Raw genomic sequence first — 11,263 nt, forward strand, 5'->3', positions numbered from 1 at the left:
ACAAAGTCCTCGAAGGTTTCCCAGCTGTCGATGGATCCTTCCGGTAACATCTTCATCCAAGATCTCGCGGCTCCGCTGAGGTGGACCTGAATGCTCTGCATGGCCGTTGCCCTAGTTCCGCCCATTAGCTTCATTGTCTCCAAGTAATTGACTAGCCAATCCTCAGGATCTTGCAATCCGTCGAATTTTGTATAGTTGTCAGGCAACTTGAAGCTAGAAGGCACTCCACTTTTGCGAACCCGTCGGGTAAAGCAAGGGAGTCCGCACAAATCCTCATCGCTAACTTCTGGTGAGTTCCGACGTTCTCGTGTTCTATTTTCATGATTCCTCTCCTCTCATGCTCTATCGACTCGAGCCTGGGTCACCGTGTTCCTCGCGTCACCATCTCTTGGGCAATCTCGCGCCAACACCACAGTGGGTCGAGGACTATTTTGTCTTGGACTATTTCTGCGTGGAGCACTTTCGGGTTGTGGTGCAACTTGTCTTCCTACTATTGTTGCCCCCATAATACCGACTACTGCCATAGCCATCTGGTACAGTGACTCTCTGGGATATCCTTGAGGTGGTTTGGATGCCATTATGTAAGCGTGTGTCGCCATATACCCTGCCTCCGGGGTTTTTGGGATGATGATCCCTCTCGTATCTATTGACATGAAGGACATGTCGAGATTCTGGATCAAGTTTTCCCGATCTGCCTCGGGCACTTGCTCTTCAACGGGTGTTCTTGTGACTATCTCCCTAAGTTCTCGAGTGTCGACTCAGGTTGGCCCTGCGCTCACTTGACGCAGCAGCTGCAGCTCTTCTTTCATCGAGTATCGCCATTTGTTTTCTAGCTCTCGTTTAGAACAAGCGATTTTATATTGATAAGATTGCAATGCCTCCGGCGTGGCTTTAGTGGTCATCGGCTCTGTGCCATCCATGGCTTTCTGAGCTCTATCCCATGCTTCCTGCGGTAGCTACACTTTTTCTCGCGGCGTGGTTCCGATGTACTTGTTGCTGGTTCCACGTGTGAGATCTGCGGGATCGATGTAAGGATTGCCCAAATCATCGAAAGCCTCAGACTCTTTATCTTCTTGTCTGCTTGTTCCACCGATTGCACAGACTTGGTAATATATTGCAGTTGTGTTCTCATCATCCTTAGGGTCGTTGACACCGTCGTATAGATCGGCGAAGACCTCCCTACTATCAGCAGAGGTGTCGATGAAGTCGAAGTTGGTGAAGCCGTGGTTGTTGAAGTCGTTGTTGTTGAAGATTTTTGAGTCGCTTTCCAGATCGGAATCCGTGAACGACCCGAAAGTCATGTTACCGAACAGATCGGTGAGTGCCCCGCCGTCAGCGGGCTTGGTGAAGCGTGGCGGCGAAACTTCTTCGTCGCCTGACTCGATGGATGATGCTGATGATCCCGAGAAATCGAAATCGACCACTGACGGTCCCGAAAAAATCGGTGCCGCAAGACGATGTGATCCTTCTTTCCCGACGAGGAAGCGAAAACTCCCGAACGTCATCTATGTCGACTCCTCCAGATCGTCGTATGCATGCAAACGGGCGGGAGGGTGAGGAAAAAAATTGGCGAGATCAGGTTGGACTCATTTACTTCCGTCCATCGCGTTGCTTGCAGTAGATGATGTTGTTGATGGCCATCAAAAACACGACCTTGCGACCTCCAATTCCCACAGACGGTGCCAATTGACAAGGTATTAACTTGTCAATGCCTACAGATTGTAGACTTGGGTTTCGTAAGAAGTAGAGGGCAAGTAGATCTTGAAGGTTTCAGCCGACAAAGGTGTTTCGACTAAAGTTACGATGGTTTTGTTGACAATGAATCGGTTCTTTTCTCTTCCCTCGGCTCCCCTTTATATAGGAGGCGGAGCCGAGGGATTTCGTGTCGTACAAGCTACAAACTACGAGAAGGCGCATTGGGCTTTTCCCGTATCGTTACATAATTCCTAATACAACTCTATATTCCTTATCCGAAATTCTCCGAGCTTCTGGGCCTTGAAAGCTTCGGGTCGTGGGCCTCATATCCTTGCTAGATAATCCGGGTGCCTTATTCGGCATGCTTATTTGGCATGCCTATGTTAGGAGGGCACCAGGGAGGGCATACCATGCCTAGGCGCGGGCCCCCTGGTCGCGTGTAGGTGTGGTGTGGGGGCCCCTGGCGCCCACTGACCTCGCCCTTCCGCCTATAAGTTGCCTCCCGACATGAAAACCCTAAACCAACCAGCCTCCGTCCACGAAAATTTCTGTAGCTCCGCCGCCATCGGAGAGAAGTTTTGTGGGATAGAAGTATCTGTTCTAGCACCCTGCCGGGACGGGAAATTTCCCCCGGAGCCATCTCCATCGACTCCACCGCCATCTTCATCGCTGTTGCTGACTCCCATGATGAGGAGGGAGTAGTTCTCCCCCGAGGCTGAGGGCTTTACCAGTAGCTATGTGGTCTATGTCTCTCTCCCATGGTATGATCTTTATGTGATCATGAGCTTTGTGATCTAGTTGAATAAGTAGATGTTACTCTTCATCTATTATGCTACTCAAGTGGTTTTATTATGTGATCTCCGGAGACACCTTGTCCCACAGTGTGAAGGTGACAGCGTGTACACCGTGTGTGTTTCTTAGGCTAAATTTTACATAAATACTTATCATGAGTTATAATTTGAGTTGGATGTCTCTATGAAATTGTGGTGTTTGTTAGTACTATCTTTGGATGCTCAAAGTGACAGAGTGGGGTGTCCTTAGATTTGGAACGCGACCTTTAAGGAGTGCTTTTGCAGCCCTACGCGGTGAATTGGTGTTCATTATCCAACCGGAGAGTAGTTCATAGTAGCATAGTGAAGAGATGACATTTATGTATTTAATTATGATATCATTGTTGAGACTGTCCACTAGTGAAAGTACGATCCCTAGGCTTTGTTTCTAAACATTGAAACACCGTTTACAACCAGTTCTGCTACATGTTTGCTTGCTGCCATTTTTATTTCAGATTGCAATTGTCACTTATAATCATCCATACTACTTGTATTTCACTATCCCTTCGCCGAACTAGTGCACCTATACACCTGACAAGTGTATTGGGTGTGTTGGGGACACAAGAGACTTCTTGTATCTTAATTGCATGGTTGCTTGAGAGGGATATCTTTGGCCTCTACCTCCCTGAGTTCGATAAACCTTGGGTGATTCACTTAAGGGAAACTTGTTGCTGTTCTACAAACCTGTGCACTTGGAGGCCCAACACTGTCTACGAGAATAGAAACGTGCGTAGACATCAAGCACTTTTCTGGCGCCGTTGCCGGGACGGTAAGGTAAAAGGTACTCACATCCTCTGGCTACTAAGCTATCTTCTAGTACTATTGCTGGTGTGTGAGTGCTCCAAGTTATTTCCTTTAGATTCTGCAATTATATTTTTTTTGTTTCTTTTTTATTTTCACTAGTTAGTCTTAATAGAAAATAACAAAAAAATTAGAGAACTTTATAGTATTTATCTTGAGTTAGTACATGAGGTGTTTGAAGAGAAAGTTAAACCTATGGAACTTTATTTGCATGCTAATAGCATTGTTATTAGTATGAATTCTTTGAACACCATTATTGCTAATACTATGGAAAAGTCTAAGCTTGGGGAAGCTAGTTTTTATGATCTTTTTAGTTCCCCAACTTTAGGGGAGAAAATTTGCTCTTATGATATTTTATCTCCCATATGTGATTATCCTAATGATGCTTGTGATATTTAAATCAACCTACTGAAAGTATTCCTTTTAAAATACCTATGATTTTTTTTGAAAAGATCATGGATAAACGTTCTGCAGCGGATGGAACAGTCCATCCAAGTGATCACTTGTTGAAACTTAAAAAACTTTGTGAGTTGTTTAAGGTTGCAGGTTTATCAAGAGAAAAGGCCATGAAGAAACTATTTTCATTGTCACTTAAGGACAAAGCAAGGGAGTGGTATCAGATACTAGATGATCCTCATCATTCGGAGTGGAAGGAGCTTGAATCTCTCTTTTACTCTAAACTTTATCCTCCTCATGAAGTGCATTTAGATAGGAATTATATTTATACTTTTTTTTCCTCATGATGGAGAAAGTATTGCCCAGTGATGCGTGTAGTTGACACGACCGTTGGGAACCCCAAGAGGAAGGTGTGATGCGCACAGCAGCAAGTTTCCCTCAGTAAGAAACCAAGGTTTAATCGAACCAGTAGGAGTCAAGAAGCACGTTGAAGGTTGATGGCGGAGGAGTGTAGTGCGGCGCAACACCAGAGATTCCGGCGCCAACGTGGAACCCGCACAACACAATCACGGAACTTTGCCCCAACGTAACAGGTGAGGTTGTCAATCTCACCCGACTTGCTCGTAAACAAAGGATTAGATGTATAGTGTGGATGATGATGTTTGTTTGCGAAGAACAGTAAAGAACAATTGCAGCAGATTGTATTTCAGATGTAAAGAATAGGACCGGGGTCCACAGTTCACTAGTGGTGTCTCTCCCATAAGATAGCGAGATGTTGGGTGAACAAATTACAGCTTGGGCAATTGACAAATAAAGAAGGCATAACAATGCACATACATATATCATGATGAGTACTATGAGATTTAATCGGGGCATTACGACAAAGTACATAGACCGCTATCCGACATGCATCTATGCCTAAAAAGTCCACCTTCGAGTTATCATCCGAACCCCCTCCGAGTATTAAGTTGTAAACAACGGACAATTGCATTAATTATGGTGCGTAATGTAATCAACACAAATATCCTTAGACAAAGCATCGATGTTTTATCCCTAGTGGCAACAAGACATCCACAACCTTAGAACTTTCCGTCACTCGTCCCGCATTTAATGGAGGCATGAACCCACTATCGAGCATAAATACTCCCTCTTGGAGTCACAAGTATCAACTTGGCCAGAGCCTCTACTAGCAACGGAGAGCATGCAAGAACATAAATAACATATATGATAGATTGATAATCAACTTGACATAGTATTCAATATTCATCGGATCCCAACAAACACAACATGTAGGATTACAAATAGATGATCTTGATCATGATAGGCAGCTCACAAGATCTAACATGATAGCACAATGAGGAGAAGACAACCATCTAGCTACTGCTATGGACCCATAGTCCAGGGGTGAACTACTCACACATCGATCCGGAGGCGATCATGGCGATGAAGAGACCTCCGAGAGATGATTCCCCTCTCCTGCAGGGTGCCGGAGGCGATCTCCTAAATCCCCCGAGATGGGATTGGCGGCGGCGGCGTCTCTGGAAGGTTTTCTGTATCGTGGCTCTCGGTACTGGGGGTTTCGCGACGAAGACCTTAAGTAGGCGGAAGGGCAGAGTCGGGAGGCGTCATGGGGGACCCACACGGTAGGGCCGCGCGGCCGGGGCCCGAGCCGCGCCGCCCTAGTGTGTCGTCGCCCGTGGCCCCACTTCGTTTCCTCTTCGGACTTCCGGAAGCTTCGTGGAAAAATAGGACCCCGGGCGTTGATTTCGTCCAATTCCGAGAATATTTCCTTACTAGGATTTCTGAAACCAAAAACAGCAGAAAACGACAGAATCGGCTCTTCGGCATCTCGTCAATAGGTTAGTGCCGGAAAATGCATAATAATGACATATAATGTGTATAAAACATGTGAGTATCATCATAAAAGTAGCATGGAACATAAGAAATTATAGATACGTTTGGGACGTATCAAGCATCCCCAAGCTTAGTTCCTACTCGCCCTCGAGTAGGTAAACGATAACAAAGATAATTTCGAAGTGACATGCTATCATAATCTTGATCATACTATTGTAAAGCATATGAAATGAATGCAGCGATTCGAAGCAATGATGAAGATAATGAGTAAACTAATGAATCATATAGCAAAGACTTTTCATGAATAATACTTTCAAGACAAGCATCAATAAGACTTGCATAAGAGTTACTCATAAAGCAATAAATTCAAAGTAAAGATATTGAAGCAACACAAAGGAAGATTAAGTTTCAGCAGTTGCTTTCAACTTCAACATGTATATCTCATGGATATTTGTCAACACAAAGTAATATAACAAGTGCAATAAGTAAACATGTAAGAATCAATGCACACAGTTGATACAAGTGTTTGCTTCTGGGATAGAAAGAATAGGCAAACCGACTCAACAATAAAGTAAAAGATAGGCCCTTCGCAGAGGGAAGCATTGATTACTATATTTGTGCTAGAGCTTTTCATTTTGAAAACAAGAAACAATTTTGTCAACGGTAGTAATAAAGCATATGTGTTATGTATAAGATGTCCTATAAGTTGCAAGCCTCATGCATAGTATACTAATAGTGCTCGCACCTTGTCCTAATTAGCTTGGATTAACACGGATTATCATTGCATAGCATATGTTTTAACCAAGTGTCATAAAGGGGTACCTCTATGCCGCCTGTACAAAGGTCTAAGGAGAAAGCTCGCATTGGATTTCTCGCTTTTGATTATTCTCAACTTAGACATCCATACCGGGACAACATAGACAACAGATAATGGACTCCTCTGTAATGCATAAGCATTCAACAACAGTTAATATTCTCATAAGAGATTGAGGATTGATTGTCCACACTGAAACTTCCACCATGGATCATGGCTTTAGTTAGCGGCCCAATGTTCTTCTCTAACAGTATGCATACTCAAACCATTTGATCATGAAAATCTCCCTTACTTCAGACAAGACAAACATGCATAGCAACTCACATGATATTCAACAAAGGTAAAGTTGATGGCGTCCCCAGAAACATGGTTACCACTCAACAAGCAACTTATTAAGAAATAAAACACATAAGTACATATTCTTCACCACGATAGTTTTTAAGCTATTTGTCCCATGAGCTATATATTGCAAAGACAAAGAATAGAAATTTAAAGGTAGCACTCAAGTAATTTACTTTGGAATGGCGGAGAAATACCATGTAGTAGGTAGGTATGGTGGACTCAAATGGCATGGTTATTGGCTCAAGGATTTGGATGCATGAGAAGAATTCCTCTCAATACAAGGCTAGGCTAGAAAGGTTGTTTGAAGCAAACTCAAGTATAAAAGGTGCAGCAAAGCTCACATATGAACATATTGTAACTATTATAAGACTTTACATTGTCTCCTTGTTGTTCAAACACCTCAACCGTAAAATATCTAGACTCTAGAGATCAATCATGCAAACCAAATTTTAACAAGCTCTATGTAGTTATTCATTAATGAGTACAAGGTACATGATGCAAGAGCTTAAACAAGATCTATATGAGCACAACAATTGCCAAGTATCACATTATTCAAGACATTAAACCATTTACCACATGCGGCATTTTCCGTTTCCAACCATATAGCAATGAATGAAATAGTTCAAATTTTGCAATGAACATTAAAGATGAAGCTAAGAACATATGTGTTCATACGAAACAGCGGAGCGTGTCTCTCTCCGAAACAAAGAATGCTAGGATCCGATTTATTCAAACAAAAACAAAATAAAAACAAACAGACGCTCCAAGTAAAGCACATAAGATGTGACGGAATAAAAATATAGTTTCACTAGAGGAACCTGATAAGTTGTTGATGAAGAAGGGATGCCTTGGGCATCCCCAAGCTTAGATGCTTGAGTCTTCTTAAAATATGCAGGGATGAACCACGGGGGCATCCCCAAGCTTTGACTTTTCACTCTTCTTGATCATATTGTATCATCCTCCTCTCTTGACCCTTGAAAACTTCCTCCACACCAAACTCGAAACAAACTCATTAGAGGGTCAGTGCATAATTCATATATTCAGAGATGACATAATCATTCTTAACACTTCTGGACATTTCACAAAGCTACTAAAAGTTAATGGAACAAAGAAATCCATCAAACATAGCAAAACAGGCAATGCGAAATAAAAGGCAGAATCTGTCAAAACAGAACAGTTCGTAAAGACGAATTTTAAAGTGGCACCAGACTTGCTCAGATGAAAATGCCCAAATTGAATGAAAGTTGCGTACATATCTGAGGATCACGCACGTAAATTGGCAGATTTTTTTGAATTTTCTACAGAGACTACTGCTCAAATTAGTGACAGCAAGAAATCTGTTCCTGCGCAGCAATCCAAATCTAGTATAGGCTTTACTATCAAAGACTTTACTTGGCACAACAATGCAATAAAATAAAGATAAGGAGAGGTTGCTACAGTAGTAAACAACTTCCAAGACTCAAATATAAAATAAAGTGCAGAAGTAAAATAATGGGTTGTCTCCCATAAGCGCTTTTCTTTAACGCCTTTTAGCTAGGCGCAGAAAGTGTGTATCAAGTATTGTCAAGAGATGAAGCATCAACATTACCTCGGGCATTACGCCTACCTTTCTTATTATTTTTATTCCCCTTTGATTTAGGGAATACATGTCTACCTCCTGGTGTAGAGGTGAATTTTAGGGTGCCTTCTCCCACATCTATGACTGCTCCCAATAGTTTCAGCAGGGATCTTCCGAGTGTGATTTGTCCTGTTCCTACACATTCAATAACAAGATAATCAGTGGATATTGTTCTTCCAAGAATGGTTGTATGCACACCCTCGGCTATTCCCTTAGGAATTATAACAGAGTTATCAATAAGAGTTATTCCTTCTCCCCCTTCAACAAGTCCCCAAAGTGTCAAAGATTCATAAATGCTCTTAGGCATAAGGCAAAATTCAGACATAATATCACAATTGGCATGAAAAGTTTCATCACCTATAACAATTTTAATAGTAGGGTCCCATATTGAAGGTTCAGAGTTCACCAAAACTTGATCAAGACGGTTACGAACATACCTATAATTTTTTTCCAAGCAAGATGCACTTGTCTCAAGAGTGTTTAATCTATTATAGATGCTAATAAGAGCTGAATCAAAGTTATTAGCTGAACTATGTGATGCAACCAATTTTCTTATGGCATTAAAAGCTTGATCCCCATCGCAATAAAGGAAATCTCCTCCCACTACAGCATCTAAGGCATATCTATAGCGAATCATAAGCCCAAAATAAAAGTTACTAAGGAGCAAACTTAGAGTCATTTGAGGTTCAGCTTTACGATAAGAATCAAAAATTCTGGACCAAGCATCTTTAAAACTCTCCTCATCCCCTTGTTTAAAAGTGAAGACTAATTCCTCTGGTGAAGAAGTAACAGGTGCTGAGCTAGACATGATAACAAAAGTAAAAATGCAAGTAACTAATTTTTTTTGTGTTTTTGATATGGAGAACAAGACAGTAAATAAAGTAAAACTAGCAACTAATTTTTGTGTGTTTTTAATATAGAGAGCAAACAAAGCAGTAAATAAAGTAAAACAAAGCAAGACAAAAACAAAGTAAAGAGATTGGATGTGGAAGACTCCCCTTGCAACGTGTCTTGATCTCCCCGGCAACGGCACCAGAAATTTGCTTGATGCGTGTAGTTGACACGTCCGTTGGGAACCCCAAGAGGAAGTTGTGATGCGCACAGCAGCAAGTTTCCCTCAGTAAGAAACCAAGGTTTAATCGAACCAGTAGGAGTCAAGAAGCACGTTGAAGGTTGATGGCGGAGGAGTGTCTTGCGACGCAACACCAGGGATTTCGGCGCCAACGTGGAACCTGCACAACACAATCACAGAACTTTGCCCCAACGTAACAGTGAGGTTGTCAATCTCACCGGCTTGCTGTAAACAAAGGATTAGATGTATAGTGTGGATGATGATGTTTGTTTGCGAAGAACGAGTAAAGAACAATTGCAGCAGATTGTATTACGGATGTAAAGAATAGGACCGGGGTCCACAGTTCACTAGTGGTGTCTCTCCCATAAGATAGCGAGATGTTGGGTGAACAAATTACGAGTTGGGCAATTGACAAATAAAGAAGGCATAACAATGCACATACATATATCATGATGAGTACTATGAGATTTAATCAAGGCATTACGACAAAGTACATAGACCGCTATCCGAGCATGCATCTATGCCTAAAAAGTCCACCTTCAGGTTATCATCCGAACCCCTCCGGTATTAAGTTGTAAACAACGAGACAATTGCATTAAGTATGGTGCGTAATGTAATCAACACAAATATCCTTAGACAAAGCATCGATGTTTTATCCCTAGTGGCAACATCACATCCACAACCTTAGAACTTTCCGTCACTCGTCCCGCATTTAATGGAGGCATGAACCCACTATCGAGCATAAATACTCCCTCTTGGAGTCACAAGTATCAACTTGGCCGGAGCCTCTACTAGCAACGGAGAGCATGCAAGAACATAAATAACATATATGATAGATTGATAATCAACTTGACATAGTATTCAATATTCATCGGATCCCAACAAACACAACATGTAGGATTACAAATAGATGATCTTGATCATGATAGGCAGCTCACAAGATCTAACATGATAGCACAATGAGGAGAAGACAACCATCTAGCTACTGCTATGGACCCATAGTCCAGGGGTGAACTACTCACACATCGATCCGGAGGCGATCATGGCGATGAAGAGACCTCCGAGAGATGATTCCCCTCTCTGCAGGGGTGCCGGAGGCGATCTCCTAAATCCCCCGAGATGGGATTGGCGGCGGCGGCGTCTCTGGAAGGTTTTCTGTATCGTGGCTCTCGGTACTGGGGGTTTCGCGACGAAGACCTTAAGTAGGCGGAAGGGCAGAGTCGGGAGGCGTCATGGGGGACCCACACAGTAGGGCCGCGCGGCCAGGGCCCAGGCCGCGCCGCCCTAGTGTGTCGTCGCCCCGTGGCCCCACTTCGTTTCCTCTTCGGACTTCTGGAAGCTTCGTGGAAAAATAGGACCCTGGGCGTTGATTTCGTCCAATTCCGAGAATATTTCCTTACTAGGATTTCTGAAACCAAAAACAGCAGAAAACAGACAACTGGCTCTTCGGCATCTCGTCAATAGGTTAGTGCCGGAAAATGCATAATAATGACATATAATGTGTATAAAACATGTGAGTATCATCATAAAAGTAGCATGGAACATAAGAAATTATAGATACGTTTGGGACGTATCACCCAGGCGTGGGGGAGATTGAATTCACTAATGCTCAAATGTCCCATTCATGAGATCCCAGTAATATTGTTATTAATAACTAGCACAGTGGCCCTCGCAAATGCGAGGGCACCATTTTTATTTGCTTGAAATTGTTTGAAATATAAATTTATTGTTCCATGCATATACATGCTATGAGAGTGAAAGTTATTATTTCTATTTTAAAATACTGTAAGCAAGCATACGTATTTTTATTTGTGGTTTAATGATTGTTATGTCATCTTCAA

This window comes from Lolium rigidum, chromosome 4 (genome assembly GCF_022539505.1).
Source record: "Lolium rigidum isolate FL_2022 chromosome 4, APGP_CSIRO_Lrig_0.1, whole genome shotgun sequence".
NCBI lineage: Eukaryota > Viridiplantae > Streptophyta > Magnoliopsida > Poales > Poaceae > Lolium > Lolium rigidum.